Below are 6,000 nucleotides of genomic sequence, written 5' to 3' on the forward strand. Positions count from 1 at the left end.
ATGAATGATTACTAATATTTTTGTAATTTTATGAGATATTTCATGCTAGTTGCCAAATGATAGTTCCCACATATGTTAAGTGACCCACATGGGCTGATAAGATCTGATCATTGGAGTGTATATACCAATAGTACATACATCTAAAAGTTGTGTATTGTACGAGTACGAATACGGGTGCATACTAGTAGAATTGTTGATGAAACTGAACGAGGATGTAATTGTAAGCATTTTTGTTAAGTAGAAGTATTTTAATAAGTGTCTTGAAGTATTTCAAAAGTGTATGAATACATATTAAAACACTACATGTATATACATTTTAACTGAGTCGTTAAGTCATCGTTAGTCGTTACATGTAAATGTTGATTTGAAACCTTTTAGTTAACGATCTTGTTAAATGTTGTTAACCCAATGTTTATTATATCTAATGAGATGTTAAATTATTATATTATCATAATATTATGATATATTAATATATCTTAATATGATATATATACATTTAAATGTCGTTACAACGATAATCGTTACATATATGTCTCGTTTCGAAATCCTTAAGTTAGTAGTCTTGTTTTTAAATATGTAGTTCATTGTTAATATACATAATAAAATGTTTACTTATCATTTATCATGATTAAACATAGTGTAATAATATCTTAATATGATTCATATATAATTAGTAAGACGTTGTTATAACGATAATCGTTATATATATCGTTTCAAGTTTCTTAATTCAATAAACTCAATTTTATGTATATAACTCATTGTTAAAATACCTAATGAGATACTTACTTATCATAATATCATATTAACTATATATATAATCATATATATGTCATCATATACTTTTTACAAGTTTTAACGTTCGTGAATCACCGGTCAACTTGGGTGGTCAATTGTCTATATGAAACCTATTTAAATTAATCAAGTATTAACAAGTTTGATTGCTTAACATGTTGGAAACACTTAATCATGTAAATATCAATTTCATTTAATATATATAAACATGGAAAATTTCGGGTCACTACAATATTGGCCAAAACCATCATCATGGAAATTACCATAACAATAATAAAAATCATAACTATGTTCGAAATCACTCTTATGGTAATGGTCGTGGTGGTGGTCGTAGTCGTAATGTTTATGGTGGTCGTGGACAAAGAAATAATAATCCACAAAATTATAAATTTCACCTACCATACAATCCCACAAATCATAATGTTAAAGGAAGCTCTTCAAAGAATATTGAAGATTCTTGTTATCGATGTGGTAAAATTAGACATTGGTCTAAGAACTGTCGAACAAATTGTCACGACCCTACTTTTTCCGTTATCTTTTTCCGTTAATTATTTAACGACCGTTAACTGTTAGTGTGCCACGTCATTTCTATAACCTATATTATTATTTTTGTAATAATATATATATATAATAATTATTATGTGTTATGTGAATATATGTATTCATATTTTAATTTATACGTTTCTACGTTCCACGGATTTCCATCCGGCGAATCTTTTCGGTTTTTAAACCAACGGTCGAGCTTTCGGGATTTTTAAATCATAAATATTTTAAATATGATATTTTATGATCATATTATTATTAGGTGTGTTTATATTTATTTTTCGTCGCGCGTTCGTTATCCTTCCGGATTTTTAATCGCGTAAGCGTGTTTTCGCGTTTCGGGCTTCGTTCAGGATTTCGGGCCACAAGGAAATTAACTTTTAACAAAATTGGACCCATGGGGCCCACCCCCATACAAATTCGGCCGAAGCCAAGGGGAGGAGGGGGTTACTTCTCCTTGTTTTCTTTTTTTTTGAGATTTCATCTTATCACTTTCCAAATTATCAAAAACCTAAATTAATTTTGCTCTCCTCCCTCTTTCCTTCTTCCTTGGGTGACGCCACCACCAAAACCATTCATCATCATCCATCAACAATATATTACTTGGATCATTAAATCGTTCACATAATCGGTTTCCTCTCGTCTTTCTCTACGCGACTACGTTGATCGTTTCTCGATTAGGGTATAAACCCTAACCCTAGAATCTTCTATTTTTCATTTATATTTCTGTATTTTGAGTTTATATTATTAGTATGATGTATATTAGTTGTTGTAATGTTGTTTGGATGCATAGAATTACTCGTTTGTACATGTTTTCGGTTTGTAAATTTTGGACAGCAGTTTGATTCGTATATTCTGACTTTGTAACTGATATGAATGTTAAAATAAAGTACATAAATGAGTTCCTCTCATCAAGGCATTAATTTTAGACTCCGGATTCATGTCGTTTCGATTCCCGGAGCCCTAGATATGCTTAATTTGGTTTTTGTTAAAGATTGAAAGGTGTTCTTGGCATGAACAAGGTTGGGTCCGACTTTGTGACCATCTTTGGTGTCTTTAGGGTGTGTTATTTGGTTAGGACTGATGGTGGGACGAATTTTTATGTTCGGGTCACCTAAATCCGAGCCACGGTTCACCCGTTGTGCCCGAATTACCGTTTTGAGTAAATTGATTTCCCAAATGTTGTCATGGCTGATATCCACGACCTAGGGACTGTTCTTGGAGTGTTCTTGAGTTCATAATTGTGTCGGGTGGTTTGAGTAGGTGAAGTTGCATATGTGGCTTGCCCGAAACCGACACCCGGGGCTCAAGATACGACCCGACGAACTTTTAAACTTAAAACTTATGGTTCATGATTAAACTTATGTTAAAATTAATGGATTTCATTATTAATCAATTACTTATGATAAAAGAAGTAATTATTATTATTTAAAACTTGTGATATAAATATTTATTATATCATTTAATTATTAATTATAATTTAATTAACATTTTAATTAAACTTATGATTAGTAATACTTTTATTATTAAAGGAAAATACTTATGATAAGTATTAAATTTGTTTTTGTGAAATTATTAAAAGACTTATAATAAATATTAAATAATTATTTAATTATTATAAGACTTAATTATTATTTAATTATGATTTAATTATTAAATACTTATGATTTAATAATTTTAATTAGAAACTTATGATATGATTAATAATTCATTATTAATTAATAATACTTATGATATGATTTAAAATTTATTATAAATTAATAATATTTATATTATGATTAATATTTAATTAATTAATTAAATACTTATGTTATACTAATTATAACATTTCAACTTATATTAACTTTAATAATTCATTTTATTTAATTAAACTTATGTTAAGACATTATTATACACTTTTGACTTTAAATAACATTATAACCTATGTTATTATTATAACTTACACTTTTAAAATTAATGTTGACTATGTTTGACCAAGGTTGACTTTTGAGTTGACTTTCGGTTGACTTTGACTTTCAGTTGACTTCTGTTGACTTTCTAAATAAGGAAACTTTCCTAACTTCAAAACTTTCTAAAAATAGAACTTTCTAAATTTGGAAACTTTCCAAAAATAGAAAACTTTCCAAAAATGGAAACCTGCTAAAAATAGAAACTTTCTAAAAATAGAAAGTGTGTGTCCTTATGCTGTTCCAATCAAACCGATGCTTGCTGAGTAATGTTCTATGCCTACTTGCAACATGTACAATAGCTATCATACTAAGACTTGGCCTAAGTTAGTTATTTATTTTGACCTGCTTTATTTATAGGTCGGCGTTGTGATCTTTCTTGATCACATTACTTTACTTGCTGTTCGCTTGTTTGTGAGATTTCTTCAGTTGCTATTTAAGGTGAGTTATAGTCCCGTTTTTACATACTTTTCAAAGTATATTTTTGGGATGTGATTACATGCAGATTTTTATTTACGTTTAGACACAAGTAACAGTTAAATTTAATTATTCATTGTGAGTTGGACAAAAATATTCCCTAGTCTGGTAACTGTAATCATTGGTTTCTACCGGTGAACGCGAATCCTACGGATAGATCTATCGGGTTTGACAACCCCATTTCGAGCTAGTCGCGCTAGCAATTTATAATCGGAATGTTTAGTACTTCGTAATTTGTTGTAGATACACTGTCCAAGTGTATATTTTTATTGTGTTTGGCAAGGGTAAATAAAGGGTTAAGTGGTTACCAGGTGGCTCATTGATAATGGAATAATGTTTAATGTTTTCTAACATATTTTTTAAATCTTGTGGTCTAAAGTTTACTTGTTTATTTAAACCTATAATTCACTCAACCTTTGTGTTGACAGTTTACTTGCATGTTTTCACAGGTACTTGAGTTATTTGATGCTTCCGCTGTCGTTAGAAGAGTCTGCATGCATTTGGGCAGGTTTTATGAAACTATTAATGAAACTTAAGTTTGCATTCTATTTTGAATAATTTAAATTGTGGGTTTGTTGGCAATGTTTTGTGTCAACTTTTGGTTCATTACTATGGTTGGTTGATTTAAACTACTTAATTGGGTTTGTTTCCTTTTTGGGCAACATTTTGAAATAAAAGAATGCAACTTTGTTTATTTAATTCATTTAAGTCCGATCAAGCTGTGGGACCAAGTGACGGATCCGTTAAGTGTTTTGACGGGGTCGTCACATGTGGTATCAGAGCTCTGGTTGTAGGGAACTAGGCGGTCTTAATGTGGTCAACCCGTGGTTATTAGGGTGCATTAGAGTCTAGTCTACAGCCCGACCTTTTTGCTATAGCATTATTATGCATTTCATTTCGTATAAGTTATATTATTAGCTTTTATATCTTTTTGGTATGTGGTTTGCGGTTTTGCTGTTTGCAGATGTCGACTTCGAGCGATAACTCTGTTGCTGCTCCTGCTCCACCGTCTCCTGCTAGACGTCGTGCTAATCAACCAGAGATCGATGATCCTGTTCATTACTATTTTTCTACCATTACTCATATGAACCGGGCTTATAATGAGGTGACACGTATTAATGCCCTTAGTGATTGTTTGCGCACCTTGCCACATAATGAAGTTATGGACGAGATCCGTGCCGACATGGGTAACTTTATCACTTTCAAGCATAGGGTTGAGGATGCGAACCGCAAGCGTGATCGAGAAGTTAATGCTAAGTTCGAGGCTCTCGAGAGCACTGTTCGGGTGTTGAAGGAAGAGTTGGATGTTGTGAAAGGGAAGTTGCGTAAGTATGAGGATCCTGCTGAGACTCATGCTGGACCAGCTTATCACACCCGCTCTAAGCGAATGTGATGTGATTATTCATATTGATTATCTATTTCATCAGACTTAATGTCCTTTTTATGCATACATTTTGGGTTATGTACGGCGTTTTGCCGAGGATTTTATTAAGATTTTGTTATGGGATATTTTTCATTATGTATGGATGGTTATTTTTATGACATCTATTATCATTATCATGTTTTATTTCTGATATTGTGGCTCTTGGCATGTTATGTTATGCGTAATATATGTTCATGTATGTTAGGTGCTATGTATGTTGTATGCTGTTATCATAAAATATGTATGCATGTGATGGTTATTTCTATAACAATCATAACTGTCATGTTATTACTCATAGTGTTAGTTGACTAATATCTTAATGGTTAGTCTTTTCGTGTTTTGATCTATTCCTTTATGACACTAGTATTATTCTTGGTACTAACGGATGTGTTATTCTATTTTGAAGATCATGCCTCCAAGAGAGTCCACTGAAGCGCGTATGCAACGCCTGATCAATGAAGGAATTGCTGCTGCTATGGCAGCAAATGCTAATGTTAACGCCAATGTGAACAACAACGTGGGATGCTCCCACAAAACATTTATGGCTGGTCGACCTCAAGAATTCAGTGGTACGGAAGGACCAATAGGGCTTACTCGTTGGTTCGAGAAAATCGAATCTATTTTCAGGGTCAGTCGAGTCCGTGAAGAGGACAAAGTTAGTTTCGCTAGTTGCACTCTCAAGGATAGTGCCTTGACATGGTGGAACAATCTGGTTAGTAGTTTGGGAAGCGATGTAGCTTATGGTTTGGCCTGGAATGATTTTAAGGAAAGATTGATCACCCGCTATAGACCTCGGGGTGAGCTCAAGAAGCTAGAGGT

This window comes from Rutidosis leptorrhynchoides, chromosome 7, assembly GCF_046630445.1.
Source record: "Rutidosis leptorrhynchoides isolate AG116_Rl617_1_P2 chromosome 7, CSIRO_AGI_Rlap_v1, whole genome shotgun sequence".
In the NCBI taxonomy this organism is placed as follows: domain Eukaryota; kingdom Viridiplantae; phylum Streptophyta; class Magnoliopsida; order Asterales; family Asteraceae; genus Rutidosis; species Rutidosis leptorrhynchoides.